Source organism: Silurus meridionalis, chromosome 26 (genome assembly GCF_014805685.1).
Source record: "Silurus meridionalis isolate SWU-2019-XX chromosome 26, ASM1480568v1, whole genome shotgun sequence".
Lineage (NCBI taxonomy): Eukaryota > Metazoa > Chordata > Actinopteri > Siluriformes > Siluridae > Silurus > Silurus meridionalis.
Genome location: NC_060909.1, coordinates 18,288,564 through 18,307,148, shown reverse-complemented (window position 1 = coordinate 18,307,148; position 18,585 = coordinate 18,288,564). Strand labels below are relative to the sequence as shown.

Here is an 18,585-nt window from a genome sequence, read left to right as displayed (position 1 = left end):
CGCTAGTGCCCAAGTCCCTCTATACACCCTACACATGTGCACTACAGGATTTAGGAGACTATAGCATATAGTGCCTATGTAGTGCACTAAATTTCCAGAAGAGGGAGCAATTTGAGATGCAGACATATTTGCCAATTCGCCAAATCGCCTGATTTGTAATAATAAAATATATATGCTGTTTTTTTGTTGTTGTTTGTTAAAAAAAATGTTTAACTAAAATGTTTATTTGCATTTTAACATAAACTTTCCTAAATTAATTGTATTCAATACACAAACTTTTTGTGTTTATTCATTGTCACTGTATAATCATTACTATATGTTGAATGTATATCAGATATATGAGAAAAAAGAAGGAAAAAATGTATATATATATATATATATATATATATATATATATATATATATATATATATATATTACATGATACAATTAAAACGTTTTAATTTAATTTTATAACAGGATGATTTTCAGTCAGTTGGCATTATTTATTTATTCATTTTTCTTCAGTGTAATGTGGAGTACCAACCACTAGGGGGGTACAGTGTCTACAAAGAAAAACTCTCTTTCTTCACTTGTAGTCTACTGACCTGTGAGAAGAAATGTAGATATGTGGAGCAATGGCTCCATTCCTTTAAACACAACACTGCTTTTCGTTTTAAACTTTATTTTAGATTTATTACACATCACATGACATATACAACCTCCAAACTCTTTGCTCTGCCAAAGAACGCATCATTAGTTCAAAATTTAAGTTACTTCTCTCTGATTGAGTAGATGCATCATCGTTTCTATAGTGACAATACAGTTTCCGGGACAATTCGTATGAGAGGAGCCTTCAGCGTCAGCCCTCCGTTACTCTGGTGTAAAAATTCTGCTGAAGTCTGAGTGTATCTTTCGATGCTGAAGGGGATGCATCAGGAACCGTTGGCTCCACGATATCATCCAATCAGTTCCTGATGCAGTATCATCAACATCAGAAAGCTTTGCCGAGCGGCGGGAGTTAGAGCACCACTGTGTTAATGACAGAAAATAAAGCAAGTCTCAAAGGTAGACGACTTACAAAGTATGGTGGGGGTTGTACAGGGTTTTGAGGAGACACGTGGCACAGTTAGATGTCAGACATGGGGCAGAGTCACGTGTTAAAAGTGATGCAAATGATTTACAATTCAGAAATGTAAGAAAGAAAGAAAGACCCTTTATTGGTCAAATGTACATTACAGCAATTCTTTCTTTGCATATCCTAGATTGTTAGGAAGTTAGGGGTCGGAGCACAGGGTCAGCCGTGATAGAGCCCTCCTGGAGCAGGGAGGTTTAAGAGCCTTGCTCAAGTGCCCAACAGTGTCATTTTTTTTATCAGATTATCAGATAACCCACAAACTATATGGGTTGTGGGCGGAGCCTGAAGGGGCGGAGATGCTGAGCTTGGCAGAATCCCAGCAGTCCCTGCGAGGCTGTCTCACACTCACAGTTGCCAGCTGAGATTATGCCAGTGCTCAGCGATTCACTCACACACGTGTGTGTTTTAATGATTGGCTCACGTGTGTGTGTGAGAGAGAGAGAGAGGTTGACAGCAAAACCCCTGCAGGTGAACGTGAGCATCGTTAGCACATCACAGTTGCCTGCAGAGATTACACTGGCACTCCCGTGTATGTCTGCGAGTGTGTGTGTGTGTGTGTGTAAGGGAGTGCTAGCAACATATTGTTCAGTTCACTAGATGACACAATGGCTAGTTCCTGATTGTTTTGTTTGTGTGTGTGATAATGAACTGAGTGTGCCATAAATGAGCCATACTGATCTCTTCACCCTCAATGAAGTGTGTGTGTGTGTGTGTGTGTGTGTGTGTGTGTGTGTGTGTGTGTGTGTTTAAATTCCTGCAGCTGCTGAGCTGTACAGCGTCACCCCATGGCATCTGCCGTGTGGCCCCTGAAACACACACACGCACACACACACACGCACTCCTATCCTCCACCCACCAGTTACCATGGTAGGAGCAGAAGTATGCGGGGTTGCATTGTCCAAGCATCCACTGTGATCATCCCTCCATACACACTGTGAGAGAGAGAGAGAGAAAGAGAGAGAGAGAGAGAGAGAGAGAGACTAAGTTCAAAGAGCCACTAAGCATGTTCTGGGCTAACAAGTGAACCACACTTACTAGTGCTCAGGCTAGTGACTGACTTGACTAGTTATTTAAAGTGAATGAATAAATTGTAATAAGACTTGAAAGCTAGGTCCTGACTGAACGTAGACTAGCGACTGAAATCTGAGTAATGAGTAAAAAACTAGCAAACGCTATCTAAGAAGTAAAAGCTGACTAGCTAGTCAGAACTAGCTGGAAAAAAACTGGCTATTAATAAGATAAAGGGAAAAAAATTCATAGATCGATAAAAATTTAAATGAAATTAGCGAATGAAAGCTGACTAGTGAACTGTGAAATCTGAAAAACAAGTAAACGCTAACTAGCAAGTTTAAGTTTATTTTATTTGTAAAGCACTTTTCACAATTGTCTCAAAGCAGCGTTACAGAACTTAAGAATTAAAAGTAAAGTAAATGTTAGCTAGTGAAACTAGTAGTAAACCCTGACTAGTGAGGTAAAGTTAGTTAGGCAGACTAGCAAGTAAATGTAAAGAAGTGAGTAAAATCTGACTGGGTTTCACCTTGATCAACATTTGTAAATTTTTTTAATAAAATATTTTTTAAAAAAGCGAACATATTTTCAGCCACCAGAAGAGAGAAGAGCACAGCGGAACAGACCAATAAGCTGACAGATGAGCCGGAAAAGCGTTCTCTAACTGTTTAATTCAATTTAATTGAAAGCTTGAGTGAAACGTTACACCACGCACACAGCTGACATTCATTATTTATATCACTCTTCAGGACCTTCTGCCTTTTCCTTTGCACAGCGCATCTGTGACGGTTATTTTCTTATTTATGGTACACGACGAAAATCAGGTTGAGTCGGAAATACACTATTATTACTGCATGTTTATATATATTTCATTTCATATATATATATATATATATATATATATATATATATATATATATATATGATAAATACAATTTGATTGATAAAAATGTATATTTTATATTATATATTTTATATTATATATTTTATTTAACACATAAGGGCTGTCAATCAATCAAAAAAATTTAATCCAACTTAATCGCACATTTTTATCTGTTGTAAATGTACCTTAAATAGACAAATATGGATGCTTTATGGAAATATTTATTATTAAATAAAAGTAAAACCATACTAAACATATATACAATGATTTAAAAAGAATAGTGTAACAGCAATATCAGGCCTGATCAACTCTTTTAAACCTGTTAATTGTTTTAATAAAAAGTCTCTGTGTGACAATACACAGGTAAACATGACCGATTATGCTCAAAAATACATTTTTATATGAATTGAGAATTTTTTAATGGTCCTCAAATTTGACAATGTTTATTGGATTATTAATTTAAAAAATGCTGCTTTCATTCTTAAAAGCTTGAGTCTATGTTTTTAAAGCACACACACTTTTGCTCAGGGCAACCTCAGAACCTGCCCACGTCCTTCTGTCTTTTCCAATCACTCTACAGTATTTGGTTTGTTTTTGTTTGCCTTACGCCTTATAAGAGCGTTCTTTGCCTTGTCTTTCATTTGCATCTGCCTGCCTGAAGACAAGACTCAACAAGGGTGTGGGTCGGCTGTGGTCCTGAAGAAACGGCTGCCCTTTTGTGGCTTTTTGTGCAAGTTTTTTCGTGAGGCGATGGCCCCCAGGGTAGGAGGTATGGAAGGATAGAGGGAAGGAGGTATTGTTAGGATAAATTAGCATGAGCTGTTGAGATAGACTAGGTTAAGGTGCTGTAGGAGGAGTATAAGGAGTGGGGAGATTTGGTAGGGGGGGGGATAAAACTTTTCCCAACAGGCTTTTTTTCCCTTTACAGGCCACATCAACCAGATTTTTGCGGGCACTGGGTTTCCTAACAAACAATCCCTTTAGACTTAAACAGACTTGACACTTTCCTTTGTGGTGGCCCAAAGGTTCTGGATGCTTTCTCACCAGGGGAAGAGGGCGGCGGCAAGCTGGACAATGCGAATCTGGAACAGCTTCGTTTGGGCTACGGATGCCATATTGTCTGGGGAAACAATAAGAGAGTACAACTGGAACCTGACAGGAGCACCTTGGACGGCCTTGTTAATGAGTGTGGTGGACCTTTCTGGAAATCTTGAGCTTCTTCATAATCAAACTAATGGTCCGTCAGCAGGGGTTTACGCACATCACACATATCACTCCCAACTTATTTTTTTAATTTTAAGATGGTCATAGAATTATGATTAGATGATAAATGCAAAACTGATTAACATGCAAAAATAAAAAAAAACCCGAAACAAAGATTTATTCAAATTTAAAAGAGTTGCTAATTGGATATGGTGTATAACTAGCACAAGAAAAAAAGAATTGTTAGTGACCCAGACATACTTTCTGCAACCAATCAGCATTGAGCGTGTGATGTCCATTAAGGGCTTAGCATTCCTGTTAATGTGTTTTTTTAGACCATACTGTTTTGCGGTCGTGTTTTTACAAATTTGTGGCCACATCTTCGGTTTGGTATGGTGTTTTGCCCTTGCGTGCCAGTGTAGATCAAAGCAAAGAGGGCTAATATTATTCGGAAAGTCGCGTATCTTTTACCTTTTTAATAATCAGAGGAAATGAAGGCAATTTGCTGGTTTGCTTTTGTAGCCATTTTGAGTACAAAAAAAACTGAAACCTTTCATCGTCCTCGCCTCAGCAATTGTCAGTGATAAAGATAAAGAAGTTGTGGTAAAGTTATGGGGGATTTTTATGTACAGAAATTCGTCCTGCAAGTGGCACTTCAGAGTGCACCGTGAGGTACGCCGACACTTCTACTTATTTCAAGCTGTGTATTAAGAAACGTAAATATACCTGGCAGAGGTATTTCCTGAGCTAGGACTGAACCAAAAACCTCGTATGGACGTTGAAGATAGCAGTCCGTAATAGCTTTTTCATCCAGCCATCAAGCTGAAACTGGAGGCAACATGGATTGATGACACTACACAAACGGAATCGCACAAAGTCCTACTTATAACATCCAAGTTCTGACTGAAGATCTTTCCAGAAATCAAAGCTCGGCACAATAGCTACCTCGGGGTGTCGTCGTTTTACACTTTAAAACGTCAATCTTTCAATCTTTGCCCTGAACTCTATGCAGGAATTATTCAGGCAGCCTACCTCACCTCTACTTCCGGTAGAGCGCTTGTCCTGGGTGGCGTCACGTGAACGAATAAACCCACACGTGTGGCAGGGGGTTGATTTCTTGCCGTTTGCCAGCGCTGTAAGGTTGAGAAGGCACACCACCCCGCCTGTCTCCTTCAATGGGCCGGCTCTATTGATTCCCCTCTGTTCGTCCTCCGTCGCTGCCCTCGTTGTAACCTATAGAGGGAAAAAGAGAAGCATATAGAGTGCGATAGAGAGAATTCTGTTCACATAGTAGAAAGATTTTATATCTTAACGTAGAATAGCACATTTACAGAATCGGGATATATTCTTTCGTGTCAAAATGCTACTATTAATAGCATTGTTTAACTGTTTGACCTGTAATATTTGATACTACGCTGTATTTATACCATTACTGTATATTCTACTTCCTGTCCACAGGAACCCCGGTCCGCCACTATGCTCACCAGCAGAGCAGATACAGTATAGCGTATGAGTTAGCTCTCAGAGAATGTATTGTTGTTCAAAAGCCAAAAACCAGCGCACTGGCCGCAGTAATTGCTGATTGGGCTTTTGAAATAAAGCTGACTAATGAGGAAATGGATTAAAGCTCTGTTCAGCGTTTACAGAAACAGCACCACAGTCAACCCAAGACTTGTTCTGTCTCCAAGAACAAGGTAAATGTATTACGGATTTTGGAAATTTCTACACATGTACATGTATATTTTACGGCAATGTACTTGAAAATACATAATATGTCGACGTCAACGTGAAGTTTTGATATGATGCCGTTTTATAGTTATTGGAAATGTGATCAAATCATACTATTATGGCGTGTCTTTTTTTCTGGTAAATGCGTGTGGAAACAAATAGCACGCTCAGCCCTTTTTGGTCACTAATTAACAGCAAAATGGCTGACTTGATCTGTCTTATCACTGGGACTTGTCCAGCAGGTGACCTTCCCAAACCTCTTGCCTTTAAACTTCCAGACTTCCAAACATACATACTCACACACCTGCCGAAATTCCCATCATCCTGGGACACAAACATTTTTCAAACTAAAAAAAAAAACTACACTATTTCCTGAAAAAAATATTATAAAATAACTGTAACAGTAAATAGACGGGGTACCAGGGATTTTCTCCAGTACCAAGGAGGAGTCCCAGTACCAGGGGGTTCCTCCTGCACCGTCCCTACTTTCTGAACATTCTGTACACAATTAATCACACACTTACTATGTATGGAAAGTACACTTGGGAGTATGGAAAGTTCAAATCTGTGCAGAGCCACCAGTTCCCAGAACTGAATTAAAAACTAGGTGTTGTAGCAAGGCGGATCCAGAAAACTGATCTCAAATACACCTTTACCAGGATTTCAATAATATCTGGTGGTTGATGTACCTCACAGTCCCCATTAGGACCATTTGCATCATGGTTAACCAGCAAAAATGTAGCTAAAATCTGTTTAATTGAGATTCTTTTATAGGTAGTCTTATGCTAGCTAGTGCTCACGTCAGGTGTGTTGGACTGGCGGTATGTACTACAGTCCAGGACTGGGACTAGCCAAGATCTCAATAGCCAAGGGGGTGTCAAAACCAAGCCCAGTTTGAGTAAAATAGAAGCATTTATTTATATATTTATTTAGATTCTCTTTTCTAGAATAAGAATTATTTCAAAATCAAGACCAAGACCAAATTTAGCAAAAGACGAATTTCCATGACTGAGTCCAATTAGAAAATTACAAGATATATTAAAGTTTATACAGAAATCATCTCAAGACATTGTACATTGTTGTGGGATATTGTTGCTTTGCTAAGCATAGAAAACAATTTAAAATGTGATTGCTGTTTAGCTAGCTCGCAACTTGTGAGTCGTTGTAAACTCATTGACCTGCGGTTTCTTGCTGTTTAACAACTTCACAGTTTTCTGTCAATGTTGCAAGAGTTTCCAGCTACACACACAAAACAAATTGGATCTTTAAGATTCAGTTCAGGTTCTGATAATGATGTTGGCCACAGTCTTGGCACACTAAACTTTTGATGACTAAAAATTTGAGAAAACAAATCGGCAGATCTTGGTCCGACCTTCATGTTTCTGGCGTAGGATCTTCTGCCTTGCACTAATGCAGAATTGTATGTTGAAGGTGGACCAACTAGAAATTGTACAGGTACAATTCAATATGTACAATGTGTAGGTACAATGATGCGTCAGATAGAAATCTTCATACGAAGGTAATCGTGACTAAGAAAGTGCAAAAGTATAAGGATATAGATATTCCCCCAGAAAAAAATATATAATTACGTATAAAAATAGAACAAATCAGTATCGAACACCTTGCAGCTTGTGTCCACCCCACAATTTCATCGTTCCTGTTTCAGAAATTATCCGTATAACAATAAGCGAGGAACTGTGTGATGTTTGATGAATTATCTGCCGTTTCAAGCCGATCGATCGAGCGTTCCTCTCTCCAGCGTGACCTCGGTCCTCACGGGGGTTAAAACCTATTAACCTTTGACCTCCTCTGACTTCCCTCGACCTTCATCATGAAAGGAAGTAACACTGAAAGATGACCAGGGCCTTCTGTTTGACCAAACCCAACACACAAACGCACACATGCACTCACACACAAAGGCAAGGCACACTCCGCAAATAATACTATTAACTAATCAATACTGGGGCTTGAAAAGAGAACGGGATGTGTTTTCCATTTGAAAAGAGGAAGACGTGTGCCACTCTCTTTTCAACGGATAGTCGCTGACCTTGCTCTGGCACACTCAGCGTATCGCACGCTTGTAGAGAAACCGGTAAATCAGTACTCAGCTTTTTCTCTTTTTTGTAAATCAGGAACTCCAATTATCAATAAGACACATACAGTGAGAATCTAACAACTGAAAATAAAAAATGTTCCCCTCAAGCAGAAAACACAAGTGTCCTGGATGAACATGAGTATGAAACATGAGCTCGTTTAAACCACCATACCCCCCTCACCCCCCTGACCTCATTCGCCAATTTCGGGACACGCCCCAATCTCCAACTACGCATTCACTCAAGTCAAATCTCCATCAAATATTAAAAAATGTCCAAATCTACAACCTTTCTTAAAGTGAGAGATGATTACATGTTTATAAAATGAGATTTCTGATACGCGAATGATAACGTGTATTCTGGAGAAATGCAGAAACGGGAAAACGCCCACCTTGCACAACTGGAAAAAAAAACAATCTTCGAAATAATGACAAAATTTTAAATAAATTTACATTTTGGGTCAGTTTTAATGTTTTGCTCTTGGTTTATAAACAGTAGCAGTAATCCAGAAAATTGAACAATCTACTATATACAATACAGAAGGGTGGGGTTTGGCAAAAAAGGTGTGTCTTGATCACTTCTGATCTGACCCGTAGTGCACGCTCACCTACATTTCGTTCCAGGAAATTAAAGCTACACGACCGGACCCATGATAAGAACGTCCATTGCAACAATCTTGTTCCGACACTGAGATGGTCCATTCGGGGCCAAAAAAAAAAATCCATGAGAACATTTTCAAATGCAGACAACTTATTAGTCACATGACCCCAACCATACTGTGGTGTAAATGTCGCCATGTTGAATCGCTACACTCGTTATATGGGTTGTTTGCTTTCAGGCCAAAAGAATACAATCTAATATTTTTCTAATCTGCTGTAAGAAGTTCAAGAAGTTTCTTTTTTTTGGCTAAAGCTAAATAAGAAACCACATTTTTACAAAATATACAATATTTTATATTGAATATACAATATAAAATATACCCTTTTTCATGTATTTATTTTTACCACGTGTTTCCTGAACCCCAAACACACATTATATTATGAAATTCCCTACAACTGCATGCTAGGTCTGGATCTGTACCTTGCGTCTATGCTCCTGAGTGCAACCCCGGGATCGAAAAATAGTCTAATGTGATTATTGCGCAATATCAAGAACTCCAGAAATAGAATGTTACAGGAATATGCACGATTTAGCTCTCTTGGTCAGTCACGGAGGTGGTTTTGGAGAAAAAGTTCATGTCGGTTTGATCTCCGAGACCAACCGATTGGGAAAAACGAATTTGCAATTTATACGATTTGAATTGGAATTTGATAAATCTTACAAATATAAAAAGTTCGTAAGATGCTTGAGGGTGCGGGTACACTTACACGTGAAAAATTTAATCGTGTCTAAACATTTTTATCTGTTTCATTGAATTGGTCCATTTGGCATCGCTACACACTCTGCACCATGTCCCGGATGTCTCTCAGAACATCTAGATATACATACTATGGTAATATGAACAAATGAATACAGAATAAAGGTATGTGAATCGATTTATGAAATGCTCCTGATATGATTCTGATCTATTTTTTGGGGGGGTGAATGGGGGAAAACACACCCTTGCCCAACCCTGATCTGAAACTCTGAAATGGGGTTCACAGCAGTAGTTAAAACTTCTTGAACGAGATTTTAGATCAAAAATCATTTCTATGATCTGGTACCGAATCCGCAGATGTTTGGGTGTTATAAGGTCATTTTTGCATTAGCGATATCCACAAATTTAGCAGCAACGGTGTGGTTTTTGGGGAGGAGGGGGTTATGGGTTGGTGGAGCGAAACACATTGCCAAGCTTTGCCTGAAAATGGGGTGCAATCCAGAGGCCCGAAAGCCTCAAAAATTCTCAAAAACACAACAAATATTAAATTTAATGCTGTTTACTGTTCACATTTTGTGCATTATTTGATTTCAACCTGGACTTTGGCATCGTTTGGGGGGAGATTCAGTAAAAAAAAAGCACTTGCCTACACATCCCCAGTGTATTTAAAGAATCTAAGGATAGCGTAAATAAATTATTGACCTGTCGTAGTAATGCATTTTAGAGTTTATTTGGTTTCACATGGATTTTTAGGGGGGAAATTTATCCTTGCCCTACCCTGATTAGCCGCCTCTGTGGTAATCTGGTGGCCCAAAATCTTCAATTTATAAAACCTACACAATTAAAAAAACACAATTAAAATACATTTAGTTCGGTGTTGGATAATAAACAACTTAGGACTGGAGCTGTTTGAGCCAGAAATTCAATATATATATTACAATATATATAAATATAACAGTTTTCAAGCAATGTTCTAGTCACAAGCATGTTTTTTTTGGGAATGGGGGTGTTGGGAAAGGGGGGGTGCTGGGGTAGAAAAGCCTTGCCCTGCCCTAATTTGCCATGTGGACTTGGTGCACATGGATACCATCATTCAAAGCTCAACAACTGGAAATAATCCGAAATCTCAGATTCGAATTTTATTTACAGCGATAACGCCGATCCTGTTGTTCATGCACTTTTGTCGAAAGTACTTCAAAAGAGTCTAGGAAGTGAGATCAGCATAAAAACAACAACAACAACAACACAAATAAACGTTAACGAACTAGGACGGAAATTCTCAGTCAAATACATTTAGTTCTAGTGTGTGTGTGTGTGTGTGTGTGTGTGTGTGTGTGTGTGTGTGTGTGTGTGAGAGATAGATGCTGCATCAAGTGTACCATGTGGCATCACCACACACGCGTCCGAGGCAGCGACACTACGCTCTGACCGCTATTCGGGCATCTTCAAAGCTCCGTAAATGTCGATCATTCGATTCTTACGAAAAAAAATTATCGCCTCTGAGATGTTTTCAGAAGGTTGAAAGATCATGGACATGCGTTTACATGACAGGGAGTTCTTTTTCCACACTCCTCAGATGAGAAGGTTGTAAAACGCTCACACTCACAAACACACCCCAAAAAAAAATGTCAAAAAAAAGTTGAACTTGAAACATTCCAGAAAAAAGAGATGAAGAGAAAGAAGGAGAGATGGAATACCTCATGGATGCGTCGCAGAGGAAGAGAAGTAGAGGTGTGGCAGCATGAAGAGGAGAGACGCTACTCGTGCCCAGAGGGAGAGAAGGAACGGAAGGAGGGATGAAAGAAGAGAAGTGCACCAGCTCCTTTTTTTTTCGCCTCCTTCCCACTGGCCGGGAGTAAGATCAAGCTGCGATTGGTGGATCTCATGGGCTGAGGCCCCTCCCCCTTTTCCTCCTTCTTCTCCCCTGTCAGGCCGAGTTAACGGAGCGAAAGAGAGAGATGGAGCTGCATCGCTCGCTCTCGTCCTCTCGGGTCCCCCCACTGGGAGATGGGGAGGGCAGGTGGGGCAAGAGTGTTCGGAGTGACCAACGCCCCCCCACCATCCTATCCCTCAAAACTACCCCTCCTTTCCCTCTCTCTCACTCTATCTCTCACTCCGTCTTGCTTTAAAATTCTAAATCAGCAAATCACATAAACCTCACAAACTTTTCTACCCAAACAGGAGGGCGGTTGTACAAGAAGAGGGTGGGATGTGATGGAGAAAGCGTGAACTTGCAGGAACAAAGCGGATTGGAATTTAGATTAGTGCACAAAAAAAACTTGCTTTCTCTTTTTTGTCCTGCGTCTTCTTTCTCTCACTGTAGCCCTTCGATGTCCTCTCATTGCTCATACAGGACAAGTATTGATTTCTTCCCCCTATCCTACTCTGTCCTCGTGAGAACGATAAAATCTGAAAATTTGCCACTGAAATATAAAAATAAAGGGTGTTTTTTGCATGGTGAAGGTGTACAGTTTGGCCAGAAGGCTTTACACGGCACGAAACGAGTATTGAATGGTTTGTTGGTGTTTGCCGGACGCCCTTGCTCTCGCTGACCCTCGCCACCCTAACGCTATGCAAATGTGACGACCTTAGGCGAATGACCTCGATCCTGGAGCGTCCCCTAAGCCCTTCCCCCTGCCTTCTCTCTCGATGTCCAGTGACCTCTGATGTCCAGTGACCTCTGTGCCTTCCCTACCCCCAGGTCGTGAGGTCAAGACCCCCAGAGGGATGGCGTGTGCCGTAAGTCCCTGGAGAGACCCATACTCGTTGTTATGTATATGATCCGAGGGACCAGGAAATCCCAGAGCTGTTACATAACGCGCTAGCGATCAACAAAACTGGCAACGGCGGACGCCATCTTCGGTCGTGGGTCAGAGTTTGTTCGCTTCAAAAACAAATCTGACCAAACAAAAGCAGTCCATTTTTTGGGGGGTACATTGTTGATGCCTGAGGAAGTCTGCAATTCCTGGTCCAAAATTGGTAAAGAATTTAAGCATAGTTGAATTCTAGATTCTGCTCGATCAGAAGGTGCTGATTAATTCTCTGTAACAGCAGCTTTGACTTTAGTGCAGCTGGAAATTATAGGTTTATATTCATTATAGTTTCTTATAAAGCTATGTTTACTATTCCAGTTATGGAAGGAGTCTCCAGTGTCAGTGTGTTGTCAAAGTAACAGTCAGAAATAAAGCTCTAACCTCCTGACCCGAGGAGAGTCTCCAGGATGGAGAGGAATTTGTGGCTTCAAATTGGTCCAAATGATTTGATGATTCCAAACTTTTACCACAAAGTTGGAGGCACACAATTTTATTTGATGTCTTTGGATGCAGAGCATGACATTTTCCTTTCACTAGGAGACCCAAACCTGTTCAAGCAGGACAGTACCCCTGTGCACAAAGCCAGCTCCATAAGGATATGGAAGATCTCCAACCCTATTGAACATAAACTGACTGCACCCTGGGGCCTCCTCACCTCACCTACATGAGTACCTGACTTTACTAACACCCTCAAATCTCCAAGCACACACTCCAAAATCTAGGGAACATCTTCCTCGCAGTGTGGAGGTTATTATAACAGCAAATGGAGACTAAATGTGAAATGAAATGTTCCAAAAAGCAGACATGAATCTCATGGTGAATTCTTACACAAGTCGAGTCCATATTTTCGGTCCCAATTTATAATTTTTTTTAGGCTTTGTATGATTAAAGCTGGTGGTTTGGAATCCAGTCCACATCCAGTGTTCTGTAGTGTTTAAAGACTATAATCACACTCTTGATGTCACCCAAATGAGGATGGGTTCCCCTTTTGAGTCTGGTTCCTCTCGAGGTTTCTTCCTCATAACATCTAAGGGAGTTTTTCCTTGCCACAGTCGCCATGGCTGCTCATCAGGGATAAATACACATCATTCACCTTAACTGTTAAATTCTGAAAAGCTGCTTTGAGACAGTCTGTTGTGAAAAGCGCTATACAAATAAACTTGACTTGACTTGGTTTGGATGAAATTCAAAAATCACTTTCCTGTTTCTACGTGTGTACCACACAAAGATTTATTATTAAGGTACAATCATCTGGTTAGAACAGATGGAAAACCAAGTGCCTAAACCGACTCTGAAGATGCGAAACTTTCCCTGCATTAACACTGACGTAGCTGTTAGACCGAATTGCCAACTCGGGACTCGGCCCTCTGTGAAGTTGTGAAGTGCATCAGATATACTCTAACTCCAGTCCAAGCCATCGCATCCCATGGATTTACTGTAGGTAAAAGGTACTGAAGTTCTTCTCCAGCGACTCCAAAACAGTATTATACTGTACAGTGTCTTTAAACATTTATAAAACAATGAGAACGCTTAACAATCCTTAACATGCACCTGACGTACCACTGACCTTGTCTTTACTTCAAATCCCCCCGATTAATCTCCAATGCGCTACCTCTGGATGAAATTCTCTTCAAGCCTAAAGATCAGCCTAAATATCCATAAAGTTACTGAGCAGCTCAAGAAATTCCAAGATAGATTTGGACTGTAATTAACATCAACAGACTACTACAATGGATCAGGACCATAGGTTCTGCATTTAAGCACCTACAAAGATGAGACCGGTTCCTCTCAAGGTTTCTTCCTCGTGCCATCTCAGGAAGTTTTTCCATGTCACTCATTTGGGATAAACTTTCTAACAACATAACAAACGTATATATTATTTTATAATCGCTTTATCTCTGCTTTGAGACAATGTCTATCGTTAAACGCGTTCTACAAATTATAATAAATCGAATTAAATCATACGTCTTGCTGAAGAACCTTCTTTGACAATGCACTATTTTGGTTGCTTGAAGAGCCGCAACACTGATGCATTCCAGTTTATCCAGATTCATGTAAAAGCACAAGTCAGGGTCAGCTGTCTAGACAAGAAGATGTAGATCTCAGACTTCCTGTGTCGCATTTGCAGGCGCAAATCCTAATTCTAAAACCGTTCTCAACACAGAACAAGCGCACACATCAAGGTAACAAGCCAAACTTTCAAACTTTCTCCTTGCCATTTTACTATTTCCCTTCTTCTTCATTTCCTTTCCTTCTTCTCTTCTTATCAATCTCTTCTCTCAGTACTGTTCAGTATCGTCTGCTAATTTCCACTATTAGTTTCTTTTCCTTACATCTCTTTTTATTTCCATGTGCATTTTCAATGACCACAAGCGGTACAATTAGTAGAAATAGGTTTCATGATGGCGATCGTTCTATAATTTGGTACCTTTTTGAACATCGGTTGCATCATGATTGGATTCAAATTTTCAACCTGGAAGCATGTCATATATCCAAACTGCCTTTAAATATATTTATAATCTCTTGTTACATATTAATTAATTCATTAATTTACATACACACATACAAACATCTCTAATGAAACCATACCTCAAACTTTATTTGTGGTTCAAGTTCGTTTCCAGTTCTGTCTGCAGGAAGACACAGCTCTACCTCTGCCATGTTAATCTATATACTATGAGACTCCTATTGTTGTGAACGCGCCGGAAAAATATAGAGCGTCTACTAATAGCTGTATTTCAATAATACGTTTAAAAAAAACGACGCATCACGATAAAACTTGTATCTGGTCATATATGTGAAACGCTCAATCTTACTATCCGTAATACATACAATGACTTTCCACTTCGAATGCTGGCGAAAGAGCTTTGTGAAGCAACAGGTGAGGAGAGACGCCCCTTCGTGATGATTGGCTCGGATGCCATTGGTCCACACGACGTGTTCTTTTGTCCCTATTTGTAAATAAGTATAAATTCATTTGAATTTTTTTTATTTACCTTTTTTACATTGTTGAACATTTCAATTCATAAAGAAAGAAGGAAGACTTTTCTGGAAGCTCTGAGGGTTAGAAGATAAAGTACTGGACAAGTTATGAGATTTAAGATTTGAATGTAACATCTCTGGTAAAAAAAATTTAGGGTGAGAGAGAGAGAGAGAGAGAGAGAGAGAGAGAGAGAGAGAGAGAGAGAGAGGAATAGCTCATCATACTGGACAATACAGTAGTACAAAAAAGAGAGAGGAATAGAGAGAGGGAGGGAGGGAGGTCGGGAGGGGCAGTTGTTTCCCCCTAATGCTGGGGCACAATGGTTTTGGGATGGAGGCGGGGGAGCGGACTGCACCATCTGCCATAAGTGGTTGGGGAGGGTGGGGATGAGGGGGATAAAAAGGGGTGACTCAGGATGAGTTAGCGTCCAATATGGAGAGATCCTTTCTCTCCAAATGAGACACGACCCCCTGGGGTGCACACTAGCAGCACCGCCTGGTTCGATTCCTGCCCACTGAGGGCCAAGTGTCCTTCTCTTCTGCACTTCTCTTTTTCTTCTCTCTCTTTATTTCTCTCACCTTTGCATCTTTTTACACTTATTATCTGTCTTTTACTCAGCTGTATGACGTTTTTCTTTTTTTCCACCCTTCCCCCACTCCCTACCTGTCTCCCATTCTTTTATCTTTTCATTATCTTTTTCACTTCTCTCTTCTCTCTTTTTTAATTTTTCTCACACCTCTCACATTTTTATTTCTCGTTTCTTTGAAACACGTCTTTTTCTCCATTCCCTTCTTTTATATTCGCTCCTCACCTCTCACCTTTTATCTCTCCTCTGTTTGGTCTATCTATCTATCTATCTATCTATCTATCTATCTATCTATCTATCTATCTATCTATCTAAATATATATCTACCTGTCTATGTGCTTGGTATTACGTTCAACTCACTTTTTCCCCCCTCCATTATTTCTCTCATTCTTCCTCTTTCACAATCACCCGTTTCTCTTTTCGTCTCCTGTTCTCATCTTTAAATTTCTCTTCTCATTTCTCCATTCACCTTCTTTTGTTCTCCCTTCCCCCATAGATTTTGTTGATCTTTCCATTCACTCCTCTGTCACCTTTTCTCTTCTCATCCCTTTTCTCTTCTTTCTCCACCTGCTTGTACCTTGTACTGAACGCTGGATGATAACCAGATATATTGAAAGCCGCTTTCCTGTGTAGATGCTGCTAAATATCGCCATCTCCTGGACACAACACGCAGTACGGCTACTTCATACTGGTGCTGATTCAGGTCTGGGTATCGACCCAGGTGAAAAAAAGCCTATTTGTGACTCAACCCCAGGCCTCAAGAGTGTTTTCTCACTCTGACACACCACACAGGTGTGAGATCACAAACCATTTTGGGTTTGATTCGCTTTCAGGATTTCTCGTGGTATAAGAAATAGCCTTATCTGTGGAACACAAGCAGAAAAAATGTAACTTAATCAGTGTAAAGAGACAGAGAGACAGAGGGTTTGTGTGTGTGTGTGTGTGTGTGTGTGTGTGTGTGTGTGTGTGTAAGAGGACTGTTGTAGATGATGTCATCCACTAATGGTCAATAAAATGGCCACCCACTGAGCTCAGATTAGACCGAATGTCACATCAGATGTAAAACAGGTGGAAACGAATGAACTAATTCTCCAGGGCAGCTTTCGGAGGAGTAATAATAATAATTATTAATATTATTATTATTATTATTATTATTATTATATTTTTATTTGATTTAATTAGTAAACATGTTTTAATTATATTATAATTATGCATTTCAAAGTTTGAAAGCCCTGCAGTATTACATGTAGCTCCTTCTTCATCTTCATTTGCTCTTATAATAATCTCCACTCTTCTGGGCAGATGCTCCACCAGTTTTTCTGGAAAATTGTAAAGTTTCCTTTTACAGAGTCAGGTACTCGTGTAGGGTGGGATAAGAAAGTTTGAGATCAGAGCCCTATAGCAGGAGATCTTCCACATCTTCCAACTCATGTAAAGCAGATCTTCACACAGCTGGATTTGTACACAAAAGTTTGGGTCTCTTAGTTCAATTGAAGGGAAAAGATTTGTTTCTCCCGCATCCAAAGACGTCCTGTACAATCGTGTGCCTCCAACTTTGTTGGGAACGGTTTATCGATAAAGCACATATGGGTTTTGGAAAGTAGTCTGTTTCAATATTGTTTAGCAATCTTGTGTAGCTAACATCAAGTTTGACACAAAACAATAGAAGAAAATTGTAAACAAAAAAGTGAGTGTGTAAATAAAGCTGAATAAGGAAATTAATTATTAGAATTAGAATCATTACAATTATACTTTTTAACTTCTACTTTTGTGTAGTTAATTTTAATTAAGGGGGTATTTTAATATTTGGTATGAAACTTCATATGCACAAAGGAAGAAGCTCTAAAAGGTGTGATGGTTGGATATCTAGAACTCTGTCTCCCTCTGCTGGGAGGAAATGTGAAAGGTTTTCGAGGACATAAAGTTGTATTTTATTATTTTTATGTATCTGATTAAAAAATGAATAATTCACAAATCAGGGAATTCACAGGATATTATTGTGTAATCTTTAATTTTTTTGTAGTTGATTTGTTCCTCCTCTTTCTAAACTAAGATCTCAGTGTAGCAGGGATCCCAAGCATCACTGACCAACATGTTAGTGTGGTTGTTACCAGTATCCGTCGTTAGAGGGTGCTAGAGCATGTGAGAAAAAAGAGATATGTTGTATTATATTTAAGGGGAAATGCGATGACAAACTCAATCCCTGTGTGTGTGTGTGTGTGTGTGTGTGTGTGTGTGTGTGTGTGCCATGTAAATCAACGCCGCCATTTTGGAAAGTTTGACTATATTTCCTAAAGTTTCTCTGCACGCGCTTTCCACATCAGCCAATAGGGTTCGAGTCTGTCACATAAACCCCGCCCATTTCCCCTCACGCATAGCAACAGTCGCTTAGCAACCGGAGGAGAGAAAATGAAATGATAAATTAATTAATTAATAAAATAACAAATTAAATTTGGTAAATAAAAAAAGGTATGATTAAATAAATGTATGTATTTATTATTTCGTGAATTAAATGTATTTATTTAGGTATACATTTTGTCTACATTCTTTCTTTCTTTATAAATGTATTTATTACTGTATTTATTACTTTGAATTATGTATTGATTTACACTTACATTTATTTATCTGTTTTTCTGTATGTATTCATTTATTTATCAATTCTCTGTATTTCTACATTTATTTATATTTTAGTTTTTGATACATTTATTTATTTATTTACATGTATACATTTTTCTTCATGTATTTATATCTTTACTTACACGTTTTGACATTTATTTATTTGTCCCAATTTATTTATTAATGTATGTATTAATT

The 18,585-nt window shown here is 39.3% G+C and overlaps 1 long non-coding RNA gene across 1 annotated transcript; it reads right to left on the bottom strand.

The window, feature by feature from the left end:
* Nucleotides 1-1,876: 1,876 nt before the first annotated feature.
* On the bottom strand, nt 1,877-11,213 carry LOC124380194. Its single transcript, XR_006924622.1, has 3 exons — nt 11,087-11,213; nt 5,244-5,444; nt 1,877-2,049 (listed from the first exon to the last, which is right to left on the bottom strand). It is a non-coding gene; the product is annotated as an uncharacterized LOC124380194 (long non-coding RNA).
* Nucleotides 11,214-18,585: the final 7,372 nt, after the last annotated feature.